General features: G+C 42.2%; 1 protein-coding gene across 5 annotated transcripts in view; it reads right to left on the minus strand.

The window, feature by feature from the left end:
* Positions 1-24,472, minus strand: part of LOC115364632 (protein pim1-like) — a 329,092-nt gene that overhangs the window by 235,343 nt on the left and 69,277 nt on the right. For 4 of the 5 annotated variants that reach the window (XM_030059145.1, XM_030059146.1, XM_030059141.1 and 1 more), the window contains one exon: positions 2,209-2,321. The exons of the other annotated variant lie outside the window; for it this stretch is intronic. The gene's annotated coding sequence lies outside the window, so the exon portion shown is untranslated. The remainder of the gene's footprint in view (positions 1-2,208; positions 2,322-24,472) is intronic. 5 annotated transcript variants of the gene reach the window in all.

Here is a 24,472-nt window from a genome sequence, read left to right on the forward strand (position 1 = left end):
AGTCGCCTAAAATATCACATGCAAACACAGGGAGCCAAGAAGAGAAGGAGAGATGTAGGAGAGGAGACGGTATGTGTGCATGTGTGTATGTGTGTGTGTGTGTGTGTGTGTGTGTGTGTGAGTGGGTGAGGGTGGGGCGGGGGTCATCAGAAAAGATGATGGGGTTTGCCACCTCTGCTATCCATACAGTAAGATGAATGTGAACATGTGAGTACAGAGAAAGAGAATAAAAATGAATTTGAGTATTTCAATTTAAGTCAACAGTTTTGATCCAAACCTGGCCGGTGAATGTGTCAAAAACCTTTTTATTTGTTTTCTTTGTTTGCAGGCATGAAACAATGTTGTCTTAGGGCAAATTTCACACCTATATGGATTTTTGTGAAAATGAAATACAAATGCAGGTGCAAAACAAGTGCAGCTTTTTGGACAGACATGTCTTAAGGTCACTGTCTACAAAAAAGAGTTTTGTACTGTTGCTGATAAGACAGCTGTATTAACAACACACTCCTAGAGAAAAAGGAATAAAAATATGCAAAATTTCACAATCAGCCAAGTATTGGCAGTGAAAATACTTTTCAGGCCGATACCGATATTGCTTTTAAAGCTGATATTGATACCGATATCAGCCAATATCAATATCATTGGCCTATTGGACCACCCCTACAGTATTTGGCTTTGGGATTTTTTTCAGCCAACTGAACTGAACACATCACTGCCTCCCAGTGCCTTGGCTCTACAGACTCATTTTCTTTCGCTCAATTGCACAATCTGACAATCTCTATCTTTACTTTGTTTTGAGCACACACATGCATGCTTGTGGCATCCTGGCAAACACATGCCTGAAGGAAATAACTACTTTCCCTAACTTCTCCTGCAAGCAATGATTGGAAGATAACTGGATTCTCCTCAGTTTAGAGCAACAATCAGCAGATCACCGACTCAAATTTTTCCAGAAATTTAATAATGGATAGACAGGCCACTGTGACTCAACTCTGGACAGTATCCCTATTAGCTGAAATGTATTGTCCTGCTATTTCATGTGCCAGTATTATGTAAACATTACAATTAATTTTCACATTTTCATCAAATTTGACAAATTTCAGTCATTCACTGTCAAATTAGATCTTTAGGGGCATTGGCAAGCCTAATATAAGACTATAAATTAAAGGCACACACACACCAAGTCTTTGTGATGGCAGAACATCATTAGATACGTCAGTTTAAAATGAGACGCGAAGCAGCCAATTTCGCCATCTTCGATGTAACAGATGTGATGTGCTTTACTTTGATTTCCTTTCATTAAAAAGTATGCATGGCAATTTTTTTATTATTCATATTCTCAATATTCTAGGTTTAAATTGGGCATTTTGGAAAAAAAGATCTGGTGGCATTTTTTCAGAATTTAAAAATAGTGAATATGGGAACAAAATACGGACTCTATTCAGCTTTGGTTCAAAAATATCTGTATTAACATCAGCCTTCAGTAAAACACTCTAAAAACAAATACAAGGCTATACTGAACTGAACTTTAGTCATTCATGCATGTGTGTATAGCTCATTTGTGTTTATATAGTTACTCTTCCCATTTAATTAAAGCATTGGCTGACAGTGAAAAGCAATTTTAAGTTTACAAAGAAAGAAAATCTTGGAAACGCTAAGTGGGCGATCAAATACAGTGATGAAATATGGTGTATCATGTTGTCTGTGTTCAAACATACACTTGTCCAATCTAAGGGGCTGTTAAGAATCAGATCTATATGCCCCACAGGCTGGTAATGAGCCTTAAAAGCACAGCTGATCACTTACTCCAGCTGGTTTATTCCCCTGCTCCACAAACACAACTACTGGATTCAATAAACACACTTCATATTGATCCTGAGCCACCCAGCAGCGCATGCACCACCTCTCTTATTCGCACTCAACAAGATTTATTACAACATAGCATGCAGAGCAGAAACTAACACACACACACAGTCACGCGCCTGCACACACAGAAAAGGCAAAGTTTAAATACCCAATGATTTCGTGTCAACGCACCCCACACCAGTGCACGCAACTGTTCGATCTTCCCCCTCAACCTAATTTCCCTATACAGTTATATAAGAGAGGCTGGGATGTGTAGGGAGGGGTTTACCTCCCCATCTCTCCTCCTATCCCCTTCAGGTCTTGACTTTGGCAAACTGTCTGTAGCATCGACACTGAACTCACCCACATGCCGCCACACTGCCGTTGTCCAGCGCAAAGAGTGTGTGTCGCTCTCCGCAGGCCACTTGAGATATTCTTAGAGACGGTGGAAGATTCTGGAATAAGCAAGGTGCCAGCTGGAGGAAAAAAAAAAAAAAACAAACAAAGATCCCAGTGAGGTGGAGAACCATATCTTTGAGTTGTTCTGTGGTTGAGTTGGTGTACTCCATCAGCCTGGCACAAACATCCCAAAGACAAGGTTCGGCTACAGTGCATCCTCTCACTGTAGATGAAGATCAAGACAGGAGAACGTGAACAACAGAGGCAACAAGAAAGAAACAGCATATTCCTTTATGGCGTTGAGCTGTGTAGATCTGATGTTTATGTCCCTGTGTGTCTGTCTGTCTGTGTGTGTTCATGCCAGTGCCACAAAAGAAAAAACGAAACAGCCTATGAGAAGAAAAGAAAGCCTGGTTCCTCATCATGCGCTTGTTAGCTTGTCCAATCTATGGCAATCAGTGCAGTCCCAAGGGTTGAAAGACACGAGATGCCGGGGAAAGGGAAGCCGAGGCTGAGGAAAAGATCAATACTGCACTGTGAAACAAGAAGTGTGGGCTATTTACTCTCCATTGATCTGATGATGCTGGAGAAACACCTCACTCGGCTATTAAATTGAGGGTATAAGTCTACTGTGGAGGGCTTTTTTTTTCTTCCTCTCTCTCTTTCTCACTCTTTCTTTACCCCAAGGTCACGAAAAGCTAAAAACATCCAGGAACAAACAAAAATAGATTGCTTAAGCTAGGGAAAGTAATTAATCTGAATTAAAATGCCAGGGGAATAGGCGCTAACTACCCATCTTAAGTGAAATTTTGCTCAGAGCGACAGCAGACCCATGGCAAGGAAGGATGGACTACTAGAGGACACAGTGATGAACACAAACAGACGTCTAGCAGGGGGCCAGACGAGCTACACTACATCTACTTGAAGCAAGGGGTTTTCACCTGCATCAAACAGTACAAAAATAACAAAACACTCTGAAAGGATGGGCATAAAAGCTATTTGGCCCAACAAAATCAGGCCTGCTGTGAAAGAGTGAGGTTTTCAGTATGACCAATAGACATGATGGATACCTTTTTTCCTACACAGTCTAAAACTGAGACCTCCAGATCAAAGTCAATAATCCAGCAATAATAAAGTAACTGGAATTTGGCCTTTCGCTTTTTAAGTCTCGAGGTGCCATACAAATCCATTTTCGTGTTGATACGGGTATGAAGGTGCATTACATTTTCATGTAATCAATATCTTAACGTATCCTGCAATTGTTTAATTTTGCCGAGGTGTAACTTGGAATTTAAAAGGTTAAGAACTACTATGTAGAGTATGAGGCCACAGCGCGAGAAAATGCTGTTCGTGAATAATATTCTTTCACGACCAGTATGAACTAAACTTGAAACCTCATCACTGAGCCAATATTAACAGCAAATTCACGGCGTATCATCCAAAGGCGGTATGCCATTTTCAGTCATCAGGGAGAACAGCAAACAAATCCTGATCTTTGCAAGTGCATGGACAGTGTCGCCCATTGTTCAACGATACTGAAGCAACTTACGCTTTAACAATGCAACATTCTATTGATTTCAAATTCAACTCATGACTTTGATTGGATGGTATTCCTGCACAATTAACAGAAATTAAACTGTATTCAAGTTGCACTATAGTATATGTAAAGCCAGTCACATACCAAGTTGAACCACTGACCTAACTTCATATTCTATGTAATACTTCCAAACTACTGAGGGTGGCGTTTCCTAATTGGGTGTGACAAGGCCTACTGATCAGTGATGGGTGGATTTATTGTTACAATGTATGCATGTATTAATATCTTTGTTTTGTTTTTTTTAGTAAAAACAAAAATCCATTTCAAGCATAATTATTACATTTACATGACTACAAAGCTGATGTTTTGGCCATCACTCATAGATGCATTTCTATTTACCCATTAAGAAAAAGTGTGACATTTCAGAGCAATCGATAATTTCATGTCTTAAACTGTTATTGTGCTATGGTATGCCTTGCTACACCGCCAAAAGGCTGAGAACTACTGCATGACGGTACAGTATGAAACCAGCGTACTGTATAATGTTCTGGCTTTCACACTCAGTTTGACCTAAAATTGTAACCTCATCACTGAGCCAGTACTTACAGGAATGAGGCAGGCTTTATGGTGCTGTAATGAGAGCTCTATAGAAAGAAAAAAAAAAAAAAAAAACAGGGACTGGGTAAAGAGTCAGCACCTGAAAATAGTCTTCAGTCTTTCTGTAATTACTGCAGCCAAAAATGTCTGTTTTTTGGTGGCTTTTCTCAGAAATCTCAAAGTTATTTGGGGCTGTCTGTTCATGTTGAAAGAGAGAATGTGATTGCCCTGCATTGTGTCAAATGATCTTTTAAAGTATCAAGGTGCAGTTAAAATTACAAGCTAGTGTAAGATAATTTTAATTTTGAGAACGGGTCAGGGGTGATACAGTAATGCACAAGGAACTAACTTAGAAAAAAAAAAAAAGTCACAGCATTGTCACTGGAACAGCTCTTACATGGCAGAGGAGGAAAAATAAAGCCGTTAAATTCATCTCTGGCTTCCCGACATGCATCCAGCAGCACATCTGAAGACACGGGGACATTTTTCATGGTGTGAACCTCTTTCTCTCCATCTCTTTCTTTCCCTTTCTTCTACTCCTCAGAGGAGTAGCCTTATTGACTGTGTGGCTGTATTGCAACAAGCAGTCTCTAATGACTCCCTGAAGACCTCTCTATCCCGCCTGCCCGCCCTCCTTCACAATCTCTCCCTCTCTCTCTCTCTCTGCCTCTCTCTCTCTCTCTCTCTCTGCTCTTCAAGCTCCAGTTCAGCAGCTAATTAACCCTCTCTAATAGCGTAGATTACATTAGCTTTGAGCGGCTCGCACCCTCCACCGGACTCGCACTGCCACACAATGAACTCAGCCTTGCTTTACAAATCTCCCCCTTCACAAGAGCACAATTATGAATTCAAACAACTTCTTATCCACACTCACTCATCCAGGGACAGAAGCCCTCCTCCACACCTCCCAGCCTCCCAGGCCTTCGCCCAGAGTAATGAGAGAACTGAAGAGAGGGGACCACACAACAAGATGGCCGTGGAGGGGAAGGGAGGAGGGGGAGATGTATGATGGGTGTGGGGAGGGGAACTCCTATTGGGTAAATCAGAGAGGTCACTATAGGTGTTTCATCGGCTGAGCCCACAGAAGCCCAGTGATAACCCTCCATCTTAACATTCCAATTCAGAGCAGAAAGGAATCTTAATTACCGTGGGTGGATTGAGCCGAGAGGGGGAACGCCGGGACCAAAATGGGGGTTCATGCTTTAAGTGGTCAAAGAGAGGGAATTAGAAGCTGGAATGAATGACTTAAGCCAGTGGAAGCTGTTTTTCACCCATTAATGTGACACAATATATTGTCATTCTATGGGATTGGGGAATTGAAAAGTTGGATGAAGACTTAAGAGATGAGCTGTTTTTTTTTTTTGTTTTTTTTATTCCTCTGGATCAGCCATGTAATAGTGTAAGGTGTGGTGAATCAGGTTGCATTACCAGTGAGTTCAATCAATCAAGTCAAGTCCCATCATGTCTAAAAATACATTCCCCCTGATGTGATAAGAGGCTATTACACAGTATTCAACCCCCCGCTCTAAGAATGTAAGAAGGTACTATGGTTGGTTAGTCATCTTTGATGCAGTGAAGCTGAGCTGTATTACACTGCCGGCGCCATTAAACTGCATGAGTCCAACCAGACCGTGAGAGTGTTCAAACCAATGGATACCTACAAGTAGGGGGAATAACGCTGAACCAATGAGGAAAAAAATATATTTTTGAATTGAAAGATTTTTTTTCCATCTCTCTCTCTCTTACAGCACTTACAGCACTTAGTGGTGTAATATGAATGATAATGAGATGAGATATAGGAGCCGTAAAAAAAGTAGAAAAGAAAGAAAGAATGGATAGAAGAAATGGATGTAATCTGCCCCGTCTAAATGTAAATTGGTACATTTGTAGTGAAAGGACATTCTCATGTTTCTTTGTCCGAACAAGTAATTTCCCCTCCGTCCCTCCTCTGTAAGGCTTGCGGTAGCAGCATTTTCTGCAGCACAGAGCACTCTCCTTTTCTATTTCAATAGGACAGCTCATTTGCTAGACTCCTAGCCCAAACTGCTGACTGAGTCTTTTAAGGCTGTGTACTATGTATGTGTGTGTGTGTGTGTGTGTGTGTGTGTGTGTGTGTGTGTGTGTGTGTGTGTGCGCATGGGGGGGTGAGCATACATGTGCAGAGGCGTGTGGGTAAAAGAGAGAGAGGAGAGCGCTATGAAAGAGGGAACGGGAAAATGGAGGGAAAGAGCGGGAGAGAGAACACATTGTATCATTAAGGTACTCAGAGATCATTAGATATATAAGGGCTCTGCTATGCAAGGTCAGGGCCACTGTGTTTTTCTAGGTCGGCGGCGAAGCAGTAAAACCAGTCTAATCAGCCGCTTCTCTCTCTCTTTCTCTCTCCATCTCACCGCTATTGCGCACTCTCTCTCTCTCTCTCTCTTTCTCTTTCACTTCCATTCCTCTTCCATCTAGAAGTAGTGTGGATTACAGCCCAGTTTATCCATGCCCCTGTATGTATTTACTGACATTATCAAGGCTTATGAGCCAAGGACACAGTAAACCACACAGAAGGCACAGAAAGGCTTTGAGCTAGATATTGGCCTCATTATGGGGTAAAGTTGTTGGCTCCCTGTCTCTCTCCCAGGGTGAACAAGGCTGCTTTAACAGGTGCAGCAGACTTGCCTGACTATCCAGTATTTTTCATTAAGGCTGTCCTTTAAAGTAGTTCTGCAACTGGCAGCCTGCCCCAACAACAGTCCTTGATCACACCACTTGTGTAAGTGTGTGTATGTGTGCATCCCAGGCATCCACACATGCAAACACACAAAGAAATGCAATGCAAACACAGATGCATATATTGTATTGATTGTATATTGCATATTTTTTTGTGTTATATGGGGAAAGGACAGAGACTTTGTTAGGAGGTAAATCTACCTCATGTAACAGTAGCCCTCCTCATCTCACTCACATCTACACACACACACACACACACACCACACACACACACACACACACACACACACCACCCTTCCACTCCCCATATGACTGAGGTCCTCATGAGTCCACTCAAGGACAAACCACCACTGGCCCTGGATGGCAGGGAGGCTATGCTGTTAGCAACATGGCGTGTTCATCAAGATAATGATGGATAGCTTTAAAACGGACCCTCGGCTTTATAGAGATGAATGGCCCGCTTGGCTTCTTACTCAGCACTTTGGCCTTTTCCCCCACTCATCGTGCGCTTTATCACACAAACACCCTCACCCAACCCAAGATGGAGATTAGCAAGGCCTGTCTGGAAAATGGACTCAGCTAATGCCCATCAATCAAACCTGCACCCAGCCAATCAACGGAGGAAAATACACATCCGAAAAGCATCATTGTTCACTCTATTCTGATGTGAATTTTAGGTGTTAAATGATGAAAGGGTACCAATGTGTGGTGATGACAAGGGGGCATGTGAGTGCTTCTATGATGAGATGGGACAAGGAGATGGAGATGGAAAGAGAGAGGGAAAGAGAGATGGAGAGAGAGAAAGAGAGCGGCAATGTGTAAAAGAATGCTGCCCCTGCTCTCGACCGTCTCATTAGGCTAATGTTTTTTTATAAGGCACTTCAAATGTCAAGGCATTGGTGGATTTAGTGTAAACTTAAATTCCATTACCTGGCAGGCATTAATTGCTAACTGAGCCCAGGGATCTTTCCCCAGGGGCCTCTATGTTTCCTCTCTGTCATCTGGCTAACTATTCTGTCTAGACTAACTTAGAGCACCATAATCCACCATGGGGATCAATAAACGGCACATAATTCAGCTCCAATAATGAGCTTTCACTTCAACACAACCGCCAGCCCACTTCCTAAGGAACCGGCAGGGGCGTAAAATGATAATGTAATTATTAAAAGGACAGACAAAATGAGTAAGCACTTTCACACAGGGAGGGAGGGCGAGCCCGGCCTCAATTAGACACACTTAAAGCTATCATTGTTATTTGAGACAAAGCTAATCAAGGAGCAGATACAGGGGCATCCATTTCAGCAGGTAATGGAATGACGTTCCCCGTCTCTCCCATTTCCCCAGGCTCATGATGTTATAAAGGCCGCCCTGCAGTCACGCGTGAGTGGGCACTCCTTAATGGAGCACAATGGATGTGGTTTCAACCACCAATCAGAGACACTGAGGTGGGGACTCGGAACAGGAAAGCTCAAGATGAACACCCTGAAATAGCCACGTATAAAACCATATTAACCTTGATCGATTATAATATTGCTATCGTTTCCATTAGGAATTCAGGAATACACAAGTTTCATTTTGTACACACTGCAGCTATTGAAACCCTCTTTACTCAGCACAAAAGATGTAAATCTCAACTAGCCTGTGTCATAAAAATATTATTGTTTCAATGTCTGGAATGCCATCCACAGCAACAAACCATTAGCCACATTTTAGGCTAGCATGAGAGATTTGGTGCGTGACAAAGTGAGGTTTTTAACCTGGGGCCTTATCACCTAACTACTGTTTCTCCAATTATATGCATCCTTTAACTCCAGTGAAATAAAGAGAAGCTAGTTCATTTTTTACACCCAAGTGCTCCTGATTCATCTGCAGGCTACAGGAGGTCCAGGGTGGATAAATCAGGCCTTTACGGAAGGTTTGCTCCTACTGTTTATCTGCTGGTGACATTTGCTGCACGGCCCCAGCCGCACCATAATTACCCCACTTATTCACCAAACAGGAATCATGCCTGGCAGGAACGCCCTGCCACAAAGGTTGCAGGACTTAAGGCTATATTATGTCTTCAGAGTTCAATGGCCATTGCTTTATGAAAGGACTGCATTCATTTGAACATCAGCATGGGTTCAGTTTAGTATAGTCCACAGAAGATGGGAGCTTAACTGACTTGCCTCAATGGCCAGAACAAAGCGCATCACTGCCGCTGACGATGATGAATTTACAGCAGGCTGCACATGCTTTCCGAACACACGGCAGAGGATCTTGGCACGCTTCGAATGTCACAGTTCCCATAGAGGACTGACATTTGGAGTGGGTTCTCCTGCCCCTGGAGCCAGAACACGAGGAGTGGATAGCTATCCATATCCCAGTGTGGTTCAGTGTCAGGGGAAAATGACACGCAGAGACACCAAACAGAGAAGGAGACCCTTCTCATGTCTCAATGAGCACATTACTATTAAGCACAAATTGACAAACCTGTTTTAGCATTTCCATTTTTACAGATGTTCAGTACTTTCATAGAATGTTATTTTTCTGTTTTTCTGTTATTATTTATTTATTTTGTTTTTTCTATTCTACCTGTATATCTATTCAAATGAAAGATATATAGTTAAATGTGGATAAAAGAATTTGCTAAGGGGTAATTTTTTGTTAATTTGGTTTTGTTTGGTTTGTTTGGTACTTTTTATATATGTTGTATATTTGCTATTAATTTGTAATACTATATTCCTCTATTCTTATAATCATTTGGGGTGACCACTGACAGTTTTAGGCAGACAATGCCACAGAACAATGGCACAACTGTAACAGATGTGTAGCCCTTTGTCTGTCCTCCTTTTCCCCCTATCTGCCAATCATTGCTGTTTTAGATTACTTATTATGCTAATTGTGTTGAGAACACTCCCAAATTCAGCTTAACAAGAGAACTGCCAATTAAAACTAGGGATAGTGTTTCTCCGCCGCTTGCTGTGCAACTCCTGAGCTGCCCAGAGTTCTCCACACAGTCTTATCTGTCAAAGACAGTCAGCACAGATGGATGACGAGTGAAGACGGGATATTTGGTTGAGGTTGTGCAGTAATGAGCGTCACGTGATTCCCACGTTCAAATTTCAGACTGCCTCTCCTGATCCTAAAGCTGCAATCAACACTGGGCCATCTGCAACACTGCAATTAACATAATTGGTGTACATTACATGCTTATATAGAGTACATTTTTATCCACTATTCTTCGCCCTTAACAAGATGAGCTGTGGAGATAGTGTGAGAGCGACACTGTTGATTAGACACAGATAGAGGGAACAGACAGCAAGACTTGTTGTCTTGGTGAAAACAGATGAACTAACAATCAGGGTTTGGTGAACGGCCAGGTGCGAGGGCCAGAGTGCAAGTAGGCCAGTGTGCGTCTGACACAAGCACCTTCCCTACACCTGGAACTGGGGCTAAGGTGATCGACAGCCTGGCCGTCTTCTCAGACAGCTCACAGACAGTACACAGGCAACACTCAGGCCTCTTCCAGCTGCTCAACCAGAATAAATTGAACTTGATTAGAATTAATCACACTCGCACAAGTGCAATTTGCAAATATCAGGGAAAATATTCAAGGAAATCTGCTTAGAAGCTTACAGCAGCAAACAAAGAGGAAAACTCCAATGGTAGCAGCGTGCCCTAGTTCTGACAATGTGCACTGCACATGCAGCAATTCCAAAATGGCAAGACAGATGTAGACGTTTGGAGAGTTAACCAGGAGGCCGCCATTTTTAGGCACTTTGTATAGTCCATATGTGAGCTATGATGGATTGTATGAATTAGCAACAATCCCCAGAAAATTTCAACTCTGGTCAGGGGTAAACTGCCCGTATGTCAGCTAAAGTTATCTTTAAGTTGCTCATATACCATAATACATTACATTCTCAACTGCCCACTTAGCCAAGGGATTGGGACTTTGTTTTTTGCTGAAAAATTACCAGTTACATTCCTACACAATACATACACATGGTGCACTGTGCATTCGGGTGGCTAGCAGCACATACTCAGGCCCATTTACCATGCTATAGGCCTGCAGAGATTTCATAAAGCTGTTCCTCAAACATTCTTAAAAAAGGTGTAAGAGACAGAATAATTGTCTCGGTAAAGCCTCCAATCAAATTAAAGTTAATACAACTCATTCAGGCTAAGAGAGAGAGGAAAGTCTCCATAAGTTAGCTGTCTCCTTCCCTGCGTACCCCATGAAAAGATGAAGTATGCAAACTGCCCGATTTTAAACTTGTATCTAATTGTTTCACGTCATGGGTCTGGGCCAGGGCATTGTTGCTTGAAGAATAAATTGGGTAATTCAATTAAAGTGCTTTCCAAAGACACATCATAAGTGATGGAGAATGACTCTAACCCAGGCCTGAACCCCGTGTCCCCCCCATCGCTCCGCTTGCCTGACAAATGGATGGCGGTGTATAATTGAAACACATTGCTGCCAGCGTAGGTCAATAACATCGCTCTACCCGCTCACCAGCACCAGATTAACAGACTCCATTTTATCTTCCCTCAGCCCGTCCCAGCTTGACAGTGCAGGAGCGTCAGCTGCTTATCCATAAAAGAGGCCCCTTATCTTGAAAATAAACAAATACATAAAGTGCAACAGCCTGCTGTCTGTCCAAGCAGTTAAGGGCTACTTAGTTTAAGGCAAACATGCGGGCAGTGTTTTGTTTAACACATCAATATGAGATGAAGCACAGCTGTCACTTCTGAAAACCAGAGCAGACATTCTCTTCAATTAAGAAAACATGGACAGCCATCATGCGCATTACAACTGACCAAATTCTACTCCCTCAGACACATGAATTTGTTTTTCACAAAATGCCTATGATGTTAAGTGTTTGTTTTACAACTCAAATTTGAAATTAAAAAAAAAAAAAAAAAATACACTTTAATACAGAAAGACTTTTCTGTGAAAAAAATGTACTGGGACAAACCATCAATATGCCATTATCAATACCAATGTCATTCAAGGTTGGCCACAACACAAGGACAATAGGAAATCAACCAACATTTTTTGATAAAAATTAAAAACCTGACTTCTGTAGACATATAATGCAAAGCCATCACTGCTTATGCATGATAAACATTGAGGATTAATTAGTTTAAGCACAAGTGTAATATGAAGCTAAAATGGGTGATTATATGTATTTAAGCCCAAGCATTACAAATCTACAGGCTTAAATTAATTTGATAAACAAATGGGAAAAGTAGGGTTAAGGTTCAAGGGTAAAAAACTCCATTATCTCCTACTCTTCACTCTCCGCTTTTGTGTAATTATATGTTAGGTTAGATGGAGTTAATTGAATCTGGTCCATCCAATTTGTTTACAGTTTAGCCGTAAGGATTGGATGCAATAATTCCTGACTTTCAACATCAGACTAAATGAATAAATCACCTCAAAATAAATTCCTATGGGGGGTATGTGCAATCAGTGCAGTGTTTGTCTACGTGTGTGTGTGTGTGTGTGTGTGTGTGTGTGTGCTGTAGGGAGCACACACAAGTAAAAGTCTGCTGTTTGTATGTATTTTTATATGGACTTTAAGCGTATGCTTGTGTGTGTGCCCACATGGAACACACTCAAATTAGCCATGGATGGATATTCAATTAAGTCCTTTGTCAGGGGTGTATGTAGGGGCAGGACAGGATGCACAGTACAGTAATCCGTGATGCACAACAAGGTGGCAGCTCCATTGTCTGTCTGACGGATGGAAATTATTTGCAGCCGTGCTCGACCAACAGATTAGACCACTGTTGGAGGGCGAGATAAGAAGGCAGCCAGCAGTATTGCAGGCACCTCCTCTTCCAGCTCAAACAATGCCTTTAATCCATTCCCTTCTCACAATCAGGTTATTTGACATTACTTTACAACGTCCCACACACTCACTCTCCCTCCTTTCTTTCCATCACTCCACCTTTCATCAGAGGGAAGGCTTAAAAGAGAAGTGAGTTCACCATGTAAATGAAGTTGTGCATTATATCAGGAGTCTTAAGTCAATGTCAAAAAGTCTTACACTGTCCTTTCACTGCACTTTCATCAATTGAACTGGGTTTTTCTTCTTTTTTTCCTCATGTTCTATTTGGCTTTCAGTCTAAGTAACTCCAGTTCAGATGAGTTCTCATTTATAGCATTTGTTTTGATGACTCACTATGGGATGTGCCAACCTGCGTATTCCTCAGAGGCATTTATCTCATTACACCAACCCTGATTGGCTGATGACTGCAACGTCTGCGTCAGGTAAATCCAACTACCATAAAATAGCTTGTGCTGAGATACAGCGCCATCAAAAAAACCTCTTCTTGCTTGTCAACCTGTTCTATAGGTTCTCTGGCTTAACCATCCACAGACCATCCACCATCTTAGCTGCTAACTTTGTCATCAGGCTCTAACTGCCTTTGATACACTTCGGCTCTCCGATCCTCACCATAGACTGGAGCGTTTGTTCCCCTAGCCATTAGACAGTTAGGTCTTCAACAGCCTCAGAAAACCAACCACAGTAGCTCAGCGGATATGTATCCAGCTTTGCACACCAAGGGCCCTATCTTGTGCCACCCGCTATCTGCTGCCACTACCCGCTACCCGCAAATTGCAGATTTAGGAGCTTCCGCTATCCCTAAACGGTATCTTGCGCCACCCGCTACCCGCTATCCTTATGCCGACTCCGTCATTTGCGCCTGGAGGTGTGTTCGTGGGCGTGTTTCATGCGCTATCCCTAAAGTTGCTATCTTGCGCACACACTTTAGGGATAGCGGATAGCGGGTGGTCAGGACCACCCGCTATCCGCTATCCCTAAAGTTTGGGCTGTTAAGAGAGCGCGCCCAGGCGGCTTCAATGCGCGCCCCGACGGAGCCTCACCACGCACACGGCCGGACTGATACCGGGACGCCGCCGTTATGGACTGAGTATATTACTCATATAGACTGTTTAGAGGAAAGACTGTTTTAATTGGACACTTACGCCAGCACGTTTTATTGTTTTATCATAAGCCAGCAGCTGTGCTATATTTTTATTTTTAATATTTTATTTGCCCAATCTACCTTGTCAATAAATTAGTTTACACATAGTTCCACCTCTGCCTCTTGTGTGTGTGTTGTGTGGCCGGGGATTTTACTCAATCAGTACAACCTTGTGACACGTCCACTTGGACACATGTGGCTCCACCTCCCGAATTAACTCGCCTATAATATAATATATCATATGTATATATATATATATATATATATATATATATATATATATATATAAAGCCAACTTGCTTTAGCCTCAGTAGAAGCCCTGAGAAAATCTACCTCCCTCTCTCCATCGCGGGTTTAGGATTTAGGATTTAGGATAGCGCAGCCTGCCCTTAAAGGCAATGGCACCTGGCACACTGATTGGTTTAACTGGCATAACGCCCAAAACACGCCTATTCATAATATAGCGGGTAGCGGAGGTGTTTTGCGGATAGCGGGAGGTGCACAAGATAGCAACTTTTACGGGGGAACGCCTCTACCTAAATCCTAAATCCGCAAATAGCGGGTTTAGGGAGTCTGGCGCAAGATAGGGCCCCAAGTGGGCCTTGCAGATGTATGTTTTTAGCATACCGGCTAATACACCATTCCTCCCTGTTAGGACTCCAGCCAACAAGATGGACTCTCTTTCAAACCTGAGGGGACAAACACTCTGGGGCTCGACTCTGTGTTTGGAAATAAAATTCATTCACCCTATCCTGGATCTATGGGCTCTGAACAAATACCTCAGAAAGTACAACTTCAGGATGATCACTCATGCATCCTTGCTACGTTTGGTGCTCCAGGGCGATTGGTTCACATCTGTCAACCTGAATGACACATATTTCCACATTCCAATTCATCTTCCACACAGGAAATATGTAAGGTTCACTTTTTGGGGTGTCTGCCACAAGCACTTGTGCAGTGTGCCAAGGCTCAATAGCCCAGACAAGACAGCAAGACATTCATCTGGCTACATATTTAGATGGCGGGCTCCTTCTGGCACAGTCGCAGCAGGAGGTTATGACGCAAACAAATACCCTCATAAAACACCTGACAAGCCTGGGTTTTTATAATAAACACTGGAACGAGTGTGATGTCTCCAGTGCAGAGGAGACTCTTCCTGGGGTTATCTCTGGACTCTGGAATGTGTCCTTCACATGCTGCCTGTCAGCAGAGACGGTGAAAGCTTTCAGGGCTTGCCTTATGCATTTTCATCTAAACCAATCTGTTCCTTTCAGATTATGTCCTCAATTATTGGGGCTGGTGGCGTCAGCTGGACTAGTAGCCCAACTCGACCAATTGTACAAAGGGGATTTCTAGCACTGGGTGGCCTCCCTCAGACTAGACCCTGTGCATCATACTGCATAGAGGATAACTGTCATGGGGGAATGCATAATGGCACATTCAGCTTTATTGGTACAAGGGGTGACCATGGGCACCGTCCTGCCAGGGAAGGTAATCACAGATGTGAGTTTGTTGGGCTGGAGCACAATATTCGAGGCGTGGTCAGTGAGAGTTTTCTGGAGCATCAGTCTCCAGTGGTCCCACATAAATTATAATTATTATTATTATTTTCTTTTTCTTTTTTTTTTTGTTTACCCTGAAGCACTTTCTTCCCTTTCTCAGTGGACATCATGTTCTAGCAGGAACAGACAACACAACTGTCAGCTTATATCATCCATCAGTGGGGTTTTACATTCCCATCAGTTAGCCTACATATGCTGGCACACAGACTTATATAGAGCATATTATAGAGCAGCAAACATCTCCTGTCTCTGAAAGTGACACATGTCCTTGGAGTTCTTAATCTGGGGGTGGATCTGTTGTTCAGGAGTACGCCACTACATGGAGAATGGACCTAGCCTGTAATACACTGTAATACTCTAACCAGAGTGTTGGAGCCTCCTCCAGCAGGTCCTTTTATGCCTGTAAATGGATTGGTTTGAGGAGCAGTGTCATGAGGAGGGACATGTTTCCTTTCAATGTCCAGTTGGTGAGATTTTGTAATTCCTGCAGGACTTGACTGACAAACAAAAAAGCCTTCTCAACAACTGAGGTGTACCTGGCTGCTAGTGCTACATGCCATGTGGGATTTAAAGGTAAAACAGCTAGCCAACATCCTTTTGTCTGCAGTTTTATGAAAAGGGCGCATAGACTGTACATAGACTCTTTTTTGCAGGCACCTCATGGAACTTGGCAGTGGTTTTGGATGGTCTTTCTGGTTATTCTTTTGAATCACTGGACGAAGTTGACTTGGAACATGTGTCTCATAAGACAGTGTTGTTGCTGACTGTAGCATCTTCTAAAAGGGCCAGTGCTCTCAGTGCATCCTTCATGCACTCAGCTTGCCCCAGGGCATGCCAGAGTGTCACTGAAGTCGAGCCCTACCTTTGTGACCAAGATGGTTGGATGGTTGGCTCTCCTACTGACCTTCATTGCCTTTTTCTTACCCTGAAGAACAGCAGTTGCACATGCTGTGTCCAGTTCATGCCTTATGCACCTATACCAACAGCAACATGGAGTTTAAAGGAAGAAGGTTTTGGTATCGTGGGCTAATCTCCATATGCCATCAATGCGAACTTTAGGCTACTTTTGCAACCCCAGTTCTCAGACTAGCATGAGTAGGATGACTTTACTAGGCCTCCCCTCTTGCTGGGGCAGAGTGAGAAGAGGTGCTTATTTTGAATGGTACATTATAGTGCACGCTATTAAGGGTAGGTGTATCTATCTGAAACAGACAACGCCACCACCAGCCAATCAGGTTTGGCGTAATGAAATAAAAGCTTCTGAGAAATGCACACGGAGGTGGATCTCACAGTGAGACATCTTACTCATGCTACTCTGAGAACTAGGGTTATGCAAGCAACCTAAAGTTATATGGCAAAGCACAACTTTGTGTTTAATTCATTGCTCACTGCTACCACATCTCCCTGCCACAAGGCTCTGTCCTTCCTGCTCGTAGTGGACTGTTTTTTAATAATATTTTATTATGTTATCATGACCTTCATGGTGTGGGTGCTTTCTGTTGAATGAAATCACAACTCTATACAATCACGCTAGAGAGGTCGACCTTAAAATTTGTGAATGGAGGGTTCAATAAAAATGCTAAACAAAATATGAGTAACTGGCTAAAATGCCCTTGACACCGCGGAAAAATGTAATGTTGACACTCATGTCTTTAAGTTTAACTTTCTTTGCAAAGTCTTCTCACATCATGTACTCCACACACTGAGTAACGGTGTTCAAGGTTTATTGCTTTTAGATGATTTTCTTGCATGCGGGTTCAAAGTTCCTGAGTCACAACCGCCCAGTTCTTCCTGGGTGAGCCACGGCATTTTTAACAGAGAATCAGTCAAGTCAGCCTCTGTCAAAGGTAACAAAAACAGTGCAAGTATAAAACTGACAACGTGACTGGAGGGGCAGCCATACTGATGACCTCAGAGTCTAATGCACTTTAGCTGATATTTAAGAAGTTCCTTAGAATGTTGCTGAATTTGGCACGGCATTGGTCAATATGAGGAAGATTTTCAAAGTAACACAGTTAGTGATCTTTGATCAGTATTACTCTGCTGGATGTTATGTAAATGACCGAGAGATGTTGATAAAAACTGATGAAGGCAATGAAGGAAATTTTAAGGAATTTAAAGATGATACTGATTTTATAATTATTATTATTGTTGCTGTTGTTATTATTATATTATCATCATCATTATCGTTATCATTATTATTATTAGTGTTATTACTCCTACGAAATCCAGCAAAACATGGCAAACATCCACAGATGCCCATGTAACTACAGTCATTTAATTAAGGAAAGTGCACCCTCTACACTTCTCTAGTTGCCATGCTTTGTTTAATTCAGTGGTACTGAAGACTCCTGGATTATAAAGGGTTAAATGGGTGTAAAATAATAGGACTAGACTTAGTTTCAAAGTTTAAGACGAGCATGTGTGATAATAATGAGGAGTGATGTGGGTTACCAATGATACATGCATCTAATGAACCTGCAAATGTCAGAAAAGACTGTTGACAGACTTGGGTGGAAAGGCATGTGCGAGTGTGCGCCAGCAGTTGGGTACGTAAGTTTACATGTATGGACCACCTCCTGTAACCATAGATCAGCCACGTCCTCGAACATCTACATTGTGTTGCCAGAAGGTTCCACCAACAGCTGTTTGTTCCAGGGGCAACTGCCTATTTCAAATTTGCTTAAGTAAAAATGATTATTGCCAATTAGATGCCCATTAATTGTGCAAGCATGGGATGCTGCCAGCTGTTTACATAGGGGAGAAAAATAGCCCTTCTTATTTAATTTTTCCCTCATAGCCAACAGCATGGTCTCCCTGCCTGCCTGCCTGAAAACATACAATAATTACACATAACTGCATACTGTACATTCAAGAGTGGCAGGAAGAAAATTCTGTCTTTGCAGATAGCATTTTCTAGATGCAAATATATCAAAAAAGGGTTTTTTCTTGAGACAAAGGTGGCAAAGGCTGGAGAAAATGTTATGTGGCATACACAGTTTGTGTGTGCACCTTTAGAGTGTTGTACACTTAAGTGAAAAACAAAAAAACATAAAACTGTCCATAGGGATTTAAATTTTAGACCAAGATGGAATACAAAAATGACAAATAAAGGTTGTGACAAATCATTTTTATTTTGTAGGCCTGAGACAATAAGCTTATCCCCCAATTCAATAGCGTCACAATATTTGGGTGCCAATTCAATTCAGAATATATTCTCGATACAAAACCGATCTTTGATTGAATGAATAGAAAAGGGGCAGTATTTTCAGTGTTTTGCTCCAGTATAGGCTACTGTGTATCAGAGCATTCACTGATGTTCTTAGTCCACTGAAATACAGTATATCAAACATAACTGGCAGATAAGATAAATGGTCCACAGACTTTTTTAAAAAGTTAACTGCATTAATTAATTAATTAATTACTTAATTTCTTAAAGTCTCCTGCCTGTATGAGAATAGGAAAATAAGGGGGAGGCAGAGTGCTCCAATGTGTTCTTAAAGTTATGGCTCCAGCATTGGAGAGGAGCCTCTCTGCTGCACCGTTAGCTCGGGGGAAGGCCATTGTTGTCCAAGATACTGAATGTGCGTGGGGTTTTTGAGGTAAAACAGATTGAGCATCAAATTATTTTCTTCACCTCAGAGTTGGTTAAAGTTGTTAAAGTGCTGCAGCGTACGCTGGTCATCAAATCTTCATGTTTGTCACTAAAAGGCAATTATTTAGTCACTAAGTCAAAACATGTTTGCAACCGCTGCCTTTTTTAAAGATGAATTACAAGTCAACTCTAACATGCGCACACAATAGAAATTCCAGGTGGGTGCTGAGCTACCCTAAGAGTTGAGTTATGCCTTTTTCATTCCATCAACATCACGTCACAATTTTCAACAAAGGTGGCAGCCAGTAATACAAAGCCGGTATGCCTTTTTTTGATTTCATATCCTCAGATGTTTGTTTGGAATTACTGAGAAGAAAAAATAGTAAAGTACATTGGTTTTTTTTTTGTTTGTTTTTTTCAAATAACCCCCCTCCCCTCAAAAAAATATCACCTTTAAAATTACATTTATAATTAAAAGTGAAGTCTTAAAGTTTCTTCGAAAGCCTTTAACCCAGATAAGTGTCTCTCCACAGTTCACGGGTATAGAGCGCTGTACTGCTGCTGCATGTGTGATGAATGGTTGTCAGCTGCTCTGGCAATCTGGCTGGCTTTAACTTGACCTCACAACAATAGCCCAGGACCCTCGGCTAGCGCCCCAGACCAGCAGAAAGAGCTGAATTTAGTCTTTTCAATGGTCTGTGCCTGACCCGGGTCCAGCCTGCTAAGTCTCAGAGCATACACATTTTTATTCCCACAAGCCCCTGACCAGCCTTAGCTTAGGCTTCCAGGCAGAAGCATCCATTGCAGGTGTCATTAGTTGATCTTTGACCCCTTCATGAGCCGACCCTATTAGGGGAGTAGCGACTGGCCACAACCCGTCTCAACTCTAAGGATGGGCACTGAGCTAGTTGATGCTACAATGGAGGGTAGAGGGATAAACAGCATTCAAGCCGCCACGCGGAGCCCTGCAAAAGATGGTTGTAGAAAAGATAAATGAATGTTGAAATCGAGGAAAATTATTCAACCATTTACAACCCCTGCTAGCACATCACTGTTATTCTATTTGTCTTTCACCACTTAAACTGTAAAATCATACAGAGTGCTGCGATCATTTCTCTCTCCGGTTTGTTGCCTCACTTCCACAAAATAACACATCATTGGACAGATACCATCAATTCTACCCACGGTAATCCCAGCACCTCTGGTTGTATCATTCATTCAATTTCAGCCGCCGGCTACAGCAAACATTACACACTGCATCAAGATTACAGGAGAGAGGCAGAACGGTAGAGAGAGGAGAAAAAAGGGCTGTATCCATCATTTCATGATGCCCCTGTTATTGTGACAGATCAAATTCAGTGCCGTGTGTGTATGTTTGTGTGTGTCGTGTGTGTGCACGTGTTCAAGTGTGTGTGCTTACAGTGTGTGTTTCCTGTATCTGTCAGGCATGCAGACAGTGGTCCCCTAGCCTGGTGTGATCAGCAGCCTTGTGACAGCGGGCATTGCGAGTGGATTTGTGGGGGTTGCCTGACTCCAGTGACCTCCTTTATACAGTGGCTGGGGCCCTGGCCGCCATGCTTGTTTTAGCTGCTGCAATTAACCTTGTGTGGTTATAACCCTTCAACTCCACCCACTAAGCTGAAGGGCAGTGAAAGAAATAGAAAAAAAGGTAGGGAGTGTGAATGAAGAATATAGAAGGAAGCATCCAAATAAAAAAGATAGCTGAGGGAGAGCAGAAGATATGGGGCAAGAACAAGCTCAAAAATAGGGGAGAAATGAAAAACCATAAAAGAAAAAAGAAGAGCTTAACAACTTTAATGATGTGGGAGGTAGAGTATGGAGACGATCAGTGCTTTGGTAGCCTTCCTGTCTGCCTGACTGACTGACGGACTGGCTGGCTCATTGGTTGGTTTGCTGCACTGCGACTCTCCTCAGGGGAACATGGGTTTGCAGCGCCAGCCTTTGAGAGCAGGGGAGAAGATGAAGAGGCAGTGTCAGGCTGCCTTTTAATGGTCAGGAGTGTGGTTAGTTCCACTGACTCAGGCCTCTCCCCCGTGACGCTGGGTCCACTCCACATAACTGGCCATAATTCAACTCATTTGGCAGTTTGGGGTCTCGGAGGTCTAGGGATAAAAAGTGTGGAGAGGCCTAATGGCAGACGGAGGGACCAGCTGAGGGCACTTCTTATGAGATCTCCGCAGGAGAACATTTCTGGAGCAGACCCTGGAAACCACAACAATCCATTAGCTACTGAACAGGAGGAACAGACAGGGCGAGAGGAGAGAGACAGAGGGACACAGATTGTTGCCAATCTACAGGTATAGTATAAGTGATACGGCTGTCACAATGATGCATTATATAAACCTTCAGCTTTGTTAGTAGGTCATACTTCTAATTCAAGAAAGTCACAAGCTATCAAAGAGCAAAACAACAATATATTTTTAAAAACAAAAAGTCACTGAAAAAATTTGTTAACTACCAAGCTATTCAAGTTGACCAACTTAGGATGTTTTTTTTTTTTTTTAACTACTTCAATATTTCTATAGCTCCAATGCACTGTTCCTGTGCAGTAAGAGGCTGAAATGTCAAATTTCACATAAGTCCAAAGGCAAAGGTAAATGTGAAATAGCAACAACACAAGAAAAAGAGGAATGTGAATCTTCATAGCTTTTCAAGAAAAAGTAATCAGAGATCTTGAGAACAAAAGCAGACTGACTGTCCAATACACGAAGATGCTGCCACATAAGCCAACAATATGCAGGCAAACATGTACATGCATGCACATACATATACACACTGCATTTGACAAGTGATCATGGATCAACACATCTAATCTATTGGTGTTGATTAGCACAGAAAGGGAGTAGAGGGATAGCTGAGAGATGTGGTTTGAAATAATGGCACTGCAGCATCTGTGGTTAACACAAACGGGGAGAATCCACATCCACAGAGTCTCTGTGGCGCTGTAGGATGCTTCACCTCCTAAGGGGTATTAATTGAGATGTTGGAGGAATAAGAGGGATTGGGCTGAGGGGGAGCACAGTGTGTGTTTGATAGGGGGACAGGGTATTTTGGAGAGTTCTAGTCTGGGCATGATTGGGAGGACCCTCTGGGAAGGATGGGGGGTGGAGTATGTGCACACATGTATGAATATGTTTATGTGTGTGTATGTGCGTCTGTGTGTAAATGAGAAAGAGCCCTGCTGACCCCAAGTTTGAGTGTTCTGGCAAAACAATTAAATGGTGTTGAAGCATGTAAATGAATAATCAATCTCCTTTATTATCACTGATGTGAAAATTATAACACTGCTGAAAATGCCCAAGATTGGTAAAATAATGATATTTCCTTAAAAATCAAAAAAAGCGCATGTGAAAAGCACATATGACTAAGTTGAATGAGTGTGTTAATGTGTGTGTGTGTGTGGCCCATCTGTATCATATTTCATGGTTACTTTGATTTAAAAGATAGAGAACTATGTTGCAGAGATCATCTGCATGCTTTCCCACAAAAGCAAAGAAAATATCCCAGAAACATGAAAGATGTGTCTCGCATGCAGAAATGCAGATTATTATATCTTAATAAAGTTGATGTATTGGTCAAAGAATTTTTTCAACATGTGGCAGATACAGTGTGGTGCTTTCATGTCTTCACAAAAACATCAGCGTACCAAACAACAACAGTAATCATCTGCTTTCCCAGTTCATATTTATTTTGCTACATTTTTAATTAGTAGACAGCAACATAAAGCTTGAAAGAGAGTAACTTGGAACAGTCCAGGAAGTTATAAAAAAGTGCAACATGGCAACAAGATGCCATATAATGCGGCTTTCCTATAACAACTTTGAAAGGGAAATATAGAATCTAGAAAAGTATCTAAGTAGACACAGTCTCATTACCTCACTTGGCATTCTAAGCCGCGTTGCTGTAATTCTTTGTAGATAGCTTCTGAAGTGAACAGTTAGTCATTTTTGTGCATTCAGGGTGTTTGTACATTTATGTTAGAAAGCCCGGATGCATGTGAGTGAGTTAGTGTGTGTGCGCAAATGTATATGTGCATGGTGATGGGGTTGTTTGACTGAAATATGTCACTTGGGAATATCATGCACCCAGACATACCTCAATTTGCTCATATACAGGGGAGCAAGTATCATCACTGTATCATATCAGGATGGGCGGACGAGGGAGAGGGGGGAGAGGAAAATGTTTAAATTTGACAAAGGGAGAGGTTTCCCAGTCCAAGTGGGTGTAATTTTGGGATTAGGAATCCCTGTATGCTGGTTCGGGGACATGTATATGATGTGAAGGTTAATCACAGACTGCAGTTTGTAATGCTAGTCGTCACCGTGCTGCAGTGCAATCAGCACTGCGAGAAAATAAGTGGGTCACAATGCAAGACCTTGATTAAAATCGCTGTGATTATAGTGTGGCTTCAACTCTGATTTTGTGGGTTTCCCAACATCTGTCCTCAAGAGAAGGAACCCATATGCATGAAAATAGACACATACAATATAGAAGTGCAAGTGTGCCTGCAGAGATGCTTCATGGGCACACAGATGTACATGCTCCCATACACACACACACACACACACACACACGCACACAAACGCGCACACACTCACATGTATGCACATCCACACAAAGCACAAGCATGAAGCCTCAGATGGAGGCTACATGAACATGGCACAGATACAAAGAAATCGTGTATAAGACATAGTACATGGTTTCTTTGTCTCTGTGATGTGGAACACCAAGTGCTACACTAATATTTTGCCAGAACATGTTGGTTCTGTTTCTCTCTGTCTATAGTGGGGTTCAAATAACTCAGGGAAGCTGTGTGCAAGTAAATTAGTTTCTCTCTCATTTTTGCCATCTTTGATAGGCTCCTGAGCCGTTAATCAACAATTAAACACACTGTTCTGTGTTCCAAAAGATGTTCAAAAGGTTTCAACTTTTGACATAAAAAATACAGGCAATGATGTGTAATAGATTTGTCAAGATATCAGCCCAGTAGAGAATACCCTGGGACTCATTCATCTGTTTTTGACGGATACGACATCATTGTCAGTTTCCTTATACAAAAGGCACAATGCAGATGGTGTGACCTTGAGCCTCCAAATATAGCACTACACTTTACATATTGTGGCTCACACAAAGGGCTGCAACTTCCGTATGCACACTTGACACTTAAAACCATGCACGCACACAAGCACATACTTCCATTGTAAAAAAGCACAAACA

This window comes from Myripristis murdjan, chromosome 9 (assembly GCF_902150065.1).
Source record: "Myripristis murdjan chromosome 9, fMyrMur1.1, whole genome shotgun sequence".
Taxonomy (NCBI): domain Eukaryota; kingdom Metazoa; phylum Chordata; class Actinopteri; order Holocentriformes; family Holocentridae; genus Myripristis; species Myripristis murdjan.